The following is a 9,480-nucleotide window of genomic DNA, read 5'->3' as shown; positions in this document are numbered from 1 at the left end:
AGGTTGTTGTTTGAGAGGATGTGGCAACATATAGAAAGTCACTTAGGAGAAAGGGACTTTGAAATAAAATCCACTTCATACCATTTGAATTAATATTATATTAAATAGGATAATAGATAATCGTAGCATAGAAATATAAAAGGCACACGGTAGGAAAAATGTTCTACCTTTGTTACAATATTTTATATATCAGTAATTTTGAGCCAGATCCATTGCAAATAATTAACTAGTAATAATTTATTTCGTAAATAAAGATAAATATTAATAGGCATTATAAAAGATATTAATTTTTTGCCATTAGATCTATTAATGATTGAAAATAAAATTATCTGTTACTTTTTTATGACAATATTACCCTCTGCATTTATATCATAATTTTCTATCTACGCGTTCTTGCAATATTTTCGGCTTCCATGCGAATATCTGCACCGGCAATTCTTTGCGGGGCAAAGTAATACTTGTGATTTCTCAATATCTCAATTAATCCAACCTCTACCATTTGAAATTTAAATAATATAGTAAACAATGCTATATTTGGCCTGTACACGTGGCAAGCTTATGAAAGCCACGTGTCAGCTTCTTCAGCATAGGGTTCATAAAGGGTATCTACTTTAGTTATTAGTAATAGATATTACCTCGGCATTATAATCATATTTTCTACTACACTTTCTCAAATATTTTTCCTTCTCAAGCGGTATATCCGTTACCCGCCCGCCAATTCTTTCGCAACGTAATATCCGTGAATTTCTCAAATATCTCATTAATCCACCTACCATTTGAATTTAATAATATAGTAAATAGAATAGATATGATGACACGTGGCAAGCATATAGAAAGTCACGTTAGGAAAATGTGACTTTGAAATAAAATCTACTTCATACCATTTGAATTTAATTATATAGTAAATAGAATAGATACGATGACATGTAGCAAGCATATAGAAAGCCACGTTAGGAAAAATGTCTCTATCCTTTGTTACTAATATTTTTATATCCAGTAATTTTGAGCCAATCATTTCAAATAATTAACTATGTAATAATTTATTTCTAAATAAAGATAAATATTTAATAGCATTATAAAGATATTAATTTTTTGCCATTAGATCTTATTTAATGATTGAAAATAAAATTATCTGTTACTTTTTATGACAATATTACCCTCGCATTTATATCATATTTTCTATCTACGCGTTTCTCAAATATTTTCCTTCCCACGCGTAATATCTGCACCCGCCAATTCTTTCGCAACGTAATACTTGTGAATTTCTCAAATATCTCATTAATCCACCTACCATTTGAATTTAATAATATAGTAAAAATCTATATTTGAGCTTGACACGTGGCAAGCATATAGAAAGCCACGTGTCAGCTTCTCACATAGGGTTCATAAAGGGTTCTACTTTAGTATATAGTAATAGATTATTTATTTGGTATTATTTGGTATTATTTATTTGGTAGAAAATACATTATATGGCTTTTTTTGCAAAAAGCCCCCTTACAAATTTTTTTTTTTTAATTGGCCCTGTCAAAAATTTATTTGCAAAAATGGCCCTGCCCCCGCCACACAAGCGCCACGTCAGCGCCACGCAGGCGGGGCTGGGCCAGATGGTTAAGTTGAACACGGTGAACCATTCACCGTGTTCAATACAAAGTTTTTGTATTGGACACGATGAATGATTCACCGTGTCCAATACAAAATAGCTAAGATCGAAATATTTGTATTGGACACGGTAAATCATTCACCGTGTCCAATACAAATAATTGGACACGGTGAATGGTTCACCGTGTCTAATACAAATACCTCCAACTTAGTCATTGTTGGGGTATTTGTATTGGACACGGTGAACCATTCACCGTGTCCAATACAAAAATTTTATATTGAACACGGTGAATGGTTCACCGTGTTCCGGCGCGCTGCCGCGCGTGGCGCTGACGTTGGCACTGCGGTGCAGGCAGGGCACATTTTCTGCAAATAATTTTTGGCACGGGCTATTTTCCTGGAGTAAAATTTGTTCAGGGGGCTATTTGCAAAAAAGAAGCCCTATAAACAAATTATACATCTTGACAATTGGCAACTAGATACATTAAATAAATTTTAAATAATTTTTAATTATTTTAAGCAGCTAGCAGCCCAAAGATCACACTACTCGAAGCTAAAACCAGAAACAACAACCAGTAACGACAAAGGTATATATATAATATATATATATTTAGGGATCCCGGCTACTATGCCTCATTAATAGGATGGAACCCTGTCTAATCAAGTCGATTGACAATATCGGAATTAAATTAATAAGCGCACCGTTGAAAGTTTGATCTACACAATTAAAGAATGTTTAGAAACAATTTTGTAAGTTATTTAAAAATCAGTATAGTCAGTTTATCTTAAGAGTTGAAAATATGACGGTCATAAATGGATTACCTTCTTAAAAAGAAGGTTGGCTTTCTCAGTTCGTAATCAGAGATTATCAAAATTCATCTAAATAGCAGTATGAAAGTAATTTTTTATCAAACAATTCAAGCCATGTGGATTGCTCGGCACCGTATAAATAAGCAAACAGATCATATAGGTCGTCAAAATATTGTTCTGATGTTTACGCACACTTTGAAATCACCAATAATAGACATTATCAAAATTTTATGGAAATTTGTTTCTAGATATGTTTAGAATACTCTAAGCATCAACCTTCAACGGCTACCGATCATCGGATATCGGTAATCTCGAGATCGTAAAGAATAATTGAAGTAGGACAATTTCCTAATCTTAATAGAAGATAGTAGCATTAGCCTAATATATATTAATATTATATATATTATATATTATATATATATTATTCATATAATACTATATAATATATATATATAATATAACGAATCCTGAGTTTTACTGTGCGCCTACAGTGATGGAGCTTCTCATGCCCCCCTTCTTGCCGTTTTTTCGGGCGACGGCACCGGCGGCAAATGCTCGCGAGCAGGCGCCAGCGTGGCTGGGTCGCGGGACGTGGGGGAGAGCAAGGGGGGGAGAGAGAGAGGAGACGAGGGAAGACAGATCGTAAGATGAGACTTTGTACCGCGCATTACGTCAGTATCAGAAGAGAGAGAGAGAGCCGGGCGGAAGAGAGAGAGCAGGGGTGGGTGGGGAGGGGAGAGAGAGAAAGGCGGGGAGCCTGCAATGTCCAGCCGACCTGCGCCCCGCGCCGCAGCACGAAGCGTGAGAGTGAGAGAAAGAGAGAGAGAAAGCGTGGGGGGCCGCTGAGGTGGGGGAGGAGGAAGGGGAGAGAAAAGAAATGAGAGGAAGGCCGGGCGGACTCCTGTGCGGCGCGGACCGCACCCGTCGTGCGGGCGGCGAGGGCGACCCGATTACCCCTCATTCTCTCTCTCTCTCTCTCTCTTCCACTCTCCTCTCCTATCTCTTTTCTCCCTCTCCGTGGTTCTTTCCTCTCTCCACTCCTACTCAGCTCTCTCTCTCTCGTCTCCCTGTTCCCCAGGCAGAGCGGGGGCTTTGACCGACGGGCGGGGTGCGGCGCGCGGGCGCAAGCTGGGGCACGCGCAGGTCGCTTGTGCGCGAGCGTGGACCAGCGCGGCGGGCGCAGCGAGGGAGCTCGGCGGACATGGCGACCAGGCGACGCGGATCTGCGCAATGGTGCCTTCTCCCTTCCCTCCCTCTCCTTCTCCTCCTCCTCTCTCCCTCTCAGCCTCTCCTCCTATCTCCTCTTTTCTCCCTCCTCTATCTCTCCGATTTTATTATATACATAGAATATAATATTTTAAAATTAAAATTACATGAAAATTAAAATCTAAAATTTAAAGCTAAATTTAAATTTACATTTTAACATTCAATTTTCTACAGTTGAAACTAAAAATTTTAAAATTTAAAATGTAAAATTTTGAAATTTAAGTTTAAAATTGTTAAATTTCAAATCTAAATTTAAAATTAAATATTTAAAATTTAGAAATTTTTATTATTTAAAATTTAAATTTACATTTAAACTCTCTTCCTCTCTTCCCCCCTTCCCCCCTCTCTCTCCGCGGGCGCAAGCGTGATAGGGCGCGGGTGCGGGCGCAGGCGCAAGCGGCTGCGGACGGGCGACCCACCCCTCTCTCTCTCTTTTTCCTTATTTTCTTTTCCTCTTTTCTAACTTTTTTTTTTGTATGGTTGTGGATCACATAAAAAAAATTAAAATTAAAATTTAAAATTTAATTTAAAATTTAAATTTAAATTTTAAATTGAATATCTCCTTATTTCGATGGATTGCGGGCGGGTGAGCGGGAGCGGGCGCAGGCGCGAGCCGACGTGGAGCGCTGTTTTTTTTTTCTTTTTCCCTGTGGGACCCACAATCTTTTTTCTTATTTTTTTTCTTTTCTAATTTTTTTTTATTTTGTAGGGTTGTGGATCACATACAAAAAATAAAAATAAAAATAAAAATTTAATATGTGATATTTTAAAATATTGAATTTTAAAATTTAAAATTTAAAACTTAAAATTTAAAATTGTATATTTTACCTTAATTACTAAAACTAAAATTTTACTGTTTTAAATTTTAAATTTTAGATCCTACATTTTAGATTTTAAATTTTATATTCAAATTATGAATGCTAACAGTTTAAAAATTATATATATTAATTTACTGAAATATTATCTACCCGCCGGCTCCCCGAGTTTGGGGGGCCATGTGGGTCCACTTTTTTTAAAATTTTAAATAATATAAAATGTTGAAGTTTAAAATTTAAAATTAGATTTGAAAATTAAAAAAAATAAACATAAATTTAAAAATTTAAATAATAACAACAGAAACATAGAAATATATTCTTATATACTTTTATCCCAACTTTGGTAAATAATATTGAATAGTCTATTCAAAATATTTTAGAAATTCCGTAAATTTACCGCCGCGAATCGCGGGCCTTCACTAGTATAGTAGTATATATGAAATTATAATATATACCAAGTAGTATTATTTGATAAACTTTATTTTGAAATTAATCAATTATAAATTTATAATTAGCCTTGAGGTTAAATTTAAAGTATAAGTTTAAAAATTGAATTGAAACTTTTATTTATATATTTGAAATAAAATTCTATGTTCAAATTGTGACTTAAACTTTAGTTGTTTTAAAATTCAAATTTTATATTATCTCATCCTATCTTTGTTGCTAAGAAAACTCTTCATTCAAATTTTGTTCTATACTCTTCATTAATTACTAAAAAATTATCAATTTGACTTAAAATAAAAATATTTAATTTGTTAGATAAGTTGAAACGTTAAATTTCTATTCGAATTCAAAATTAAGCTTAGATATTAAACTCAGATTTTAATATATTTAATTAATTATAAATTTATCTTAGTATAACAAATAATAAAAAGTTGGTTAATATAAATTCATTAAATAGGTCACAATTTCACATTTTTAAATCAACTTAGAATTTGTACTTTATTCAACGAGATGTGTTGCTATTTTTATTTTTTTTAGTTGAATTCAAAGTTGAACTTATTCAAATTTCACATTTTAATTAATTGAAATTTTATTTTTGCATAAAAATATTAAAAAATAAATTTTTTAAACTGCTTGTGATCTAAAAGTTTAAATTAGAGTTCCAATTTATGTTTTAGTTTGATAAAAATATTACTATTTCAAATATTTAATTTGAAGTTTTATTTGTGCTTAAATTTTTTAATTTAAATTTTAGTTTATTTAGTCAATTATGAATCTATTTTAATACAAAAAATATTTAAAATATCGTCCAGTATAATTTATGCAATCTATTGAGATTTCAAATCTTTAGTTTGAGTTCACATTTCTATTTTATACAAAATTATTCAAATTTCTATTTTATAAGAAATTATAATAAAAACTTTGTTGATGTAAGATATATTAAAAGGATAATATAGTATAAAGGTTTTAATTAGGTTTTGGCCAAATTTTTTAATAAAAATATAAGTTCAAATATTGACTAAATATATTACTAAATTTAAAATTTTAATACTTTAATTGAAATTTTATATCCAAATAGTAAATCTAAATATATTGTTCGAATAATTTGATTTATTAAATTAAATACACTTTATAAATTGCTCAAGCTTCTTACACTTGCATTGCATTGTATTTACCCCTACAGCATTCGTGGAGACAATTGTCAACAAATTATCAAAACTATCAAGGCAATAATTTTTAATCGTCTCTCATTTTCCCCAAATTGTAAGGGATAAAACTGTATAGGTTATGGTTCATGCCTATTCGATAGCCTGTAGGTCAATTAATAGGATCAAATGACTCAAATTATTTGGTGCAACACACTAGGTATATGTGAAATACTAATTTGTCTTTTGAACGCAATGTAGAATGCTCGTTGGCGTGCGAGCACGGAGCTTAAAGATGGTGTAATTGTTTTGGCGCGAAATTGACGTGAAAATAGATGAATTGGGCCAAGTTTCTATTACGAGGGACTTAAGTGCAAATATCAAAAAATAAGTGAGTTAAGTTGCAAAAGTGGGATTCCACTAAGAGAACCTCAAACTTATCTCTTTCTCTAGATTTTTTCTGAATTTTTTTTTTGCAAAGAAAGAAAAGGAGAAGAAGGAGAAGAAGTTGAAGAATGTGAAATTGAAGAAAGGTTTGGAATTAAGTTGATCTTTAGATGACATGTAGTTCTTCCTTTACTGTTACTTTATATTTGTCTATGCATGCCATATATAACAAGTTATTCATTTATCTATTCAGCTTACTTTCCTGTATATTTACCTTCAGTTACATTTATCGCATATTTTACTGTTCTCTCACTATGTTGGCCTCCAGTAGACGTAGTGGGAAGGTCGTGGTTATCGTCGACTGTACCTACTGAGTGAAAAAAAAAAAGAGGGTCAGAGCGAAAAAAAAGAGGGTCGCAACGCGACCTCGGTGGGGTCGAAGGCGAGTAGGGCGAGGGGTGCGGCGGCGAGGGTGAGGGCGTGAGGTGCAAAGACGATGAGGGCCGTTTCCACCTTCGCCTCCGTCGCCTTCTTCAGCGAGAAAAAAAAAAAACGCGAGAAAAAAAAAAGGATTGAGAAAAAGGTATTAGGGTATTTTGGTCAATTTACTAAAAATTAGGATCGAATCTGCAAAATTGAAAAAAACGACCCAGTTTTGCAAAAGCTCAAAACTTGTGGATTTTTTATGCAAATTGGTCAAAATTTATATATTTAAATTTTCAACAGAATGTAAAATTTAAATAGTTCTAAGATATTTTTCAGTTGTAAGCGCATGACTTACATTCGAGAAGAGATTGTTTGAAGATGCGTCATTCGGATAATTGCCACCTGCAATCTAAAAAGTATCAAGTAGTATAAAATTCAATCACCTTTAAGATTTTACGATAGAACTAGTGTTTAAAATATTACTTGATGCTGGAAGATTTGAATGGATAATCGGATAGAAATTTAAACTTTTCATTGTAGTACCCATCTTCATTACTAATCACCAAAAACCATATGATCAGTCAAGCATGTGAATTTTCATAAAAATGCAAAATAACAATTTATATATTTCTGCCAATAATAAATTAAATAAAAATAATTACTACAAAGACACCAATAAATATCACATTACACCGATTAACAAAAATGCTAATAATTTAGAAAATTGATAACTAAGTTGAAAATATTATTTTTTTTTGAAAAAAAAAATTGAAACTCTTTTCATCAATAGGTTAAACAAAATCAATAATTAGCAAATCAGTCAAAAGAAATCGCGGGGTGCCTCGTGAAGTCGTTGGACTTGGGAATCATGTTGACTTGTAATGCACACTGGGGTGGCTTGTCGGGTGTATGCCATTGAACCGAGCGAGTAGGTCGCCTATGCGGTAAGGCCGTGGACTCTGCCGGGTGCATGAGGTGATACGGTGAAGGACTTATGTCCATGAGTGCCCTTCATGGCATGCAATGATGCGAAGCTTGGACCTAAACACGAGCGGCGTGTGTGGGTTAAGTTGCGAGAGCGAAATGTGGGAAGGTGAGACGCTTGGCTAAACTCATATTGGACCAAATTGGGGAAGAACTTGTGATGTCCTTGTGTCTAGCGGTGATTCCCTATTTTACTTACAAAAGATGTCTCGCTTCCTTCGAGTACAAAATTTGAGAGAGAAAAAAGTCAGGCTATAAGTTTTACTTTAAAATTAACAAACAGAGCAAAAGGCACCAAATTTGAAAGCCAGTAAGAATATCTAAGTATTATTTTCATTTGAAAATTTCAAATTAAAATACAAGTAAAACTATACTGATGGTTTTGTAACAATACACATATGCAATACCAAGCTTAGAATCAAATGTCATGCCAAATTTTATTTAAGCAATCTTAGAATTCTAGATAGTATGTGAATGTAATTTCAAAACTGCAAATATATATCTACATAGCCACAGTAATCGAAACAAATATTTGTGGAATTATGAAAGAATATACTCACATCAATTTAGAATATCATTACAAGAAGGACAAGCAACGATTTCGGGAGGTAGCTATTGCATTGTAATGCAAAAGTTAACATTCTTCAAATAGAAATATAAAGTATAGCATCTCATAAAAAATATTGTATTACTACCAAATATGAGCTGATACTAACAAATCTTGCTTTATAAGGCATAGAGAAAGTCTCAATTATATAAATATTTTTTCGAGGCAATTAGTTGGTTGTTGTAATAATTTAATTGCAAATAGAAAATGTGCTCTTCATTGTATATCAAGGCATACAGTCAAAACACATTACCAGCTAGAGCTAGAAGGTTCATTTGTTTACAGGCCAATGCGGAATAGGAAGAATATTCTTCAGATACTAATGTATTGAAGTATGAACAAGTGTAGTTTTAACTCTTGTGGCTCGAATACCTAAAACTATCTTATCTTTGATTTATTGCTTTGCCATGCAACCACATAATGAGATGATGATGGCTAAGTGAAGCATATGCACACATATTCTTTCATTAATCTAAAATTTCTGGTTATAAATTTGTATAACTTTCAACATAAAAGCTAGACATTATGATTTAAAAATATCAAACATTTATCTTTATGATGTCTTAATTAGTTAATACCATTTGGTTCGAATGTCATTAAAATAAAAAATAGATAATCTCATTCAGTATGATAGCTTGGTTAGGAACATAATATCAAAGTATTAATATTCTAGTCGTTTTCTTTTCTTTCCTAATCTACGTCTTTAAAGTTTAAACAAGCGGATTTCCTATTTGGCTTGCCCTATTATATGTTTTAACAAGCTACCACTTAATTTGACTTTATTCTATACAAACTTACCACTAACTTCTAGATCAAAATCCATAAGATTTATATTTAATATAATAGATAAATAGTCATATGTAGTTAATATGAAATAGAGTGCAATAATAAAGTTTATGAGTTCAACATCCGCATGCTAGATGTGATTAACAAGTTGCAAAAGGCTTATATATGCAAATCATGAGTTCTACATATTTTTCTATCATCTAACCTGTTA

Source organism: Ananas comosus, linkage group 7 (assembly GCF_001540865.1).
Source record: "Ananas comosus cultivar F153 linkage group 7, ASM154086v1, whole genome shotgun sequence".
NCBI classification, from domain to species: Eukaryota; Viridiplantae; Streptophyta; class Magnoliopsida; order Poales; family Bromeliaceae; genus Ananas; species Ananas comosus.
Note: the sequence above shows the minus strand (reverse complement) of the source record.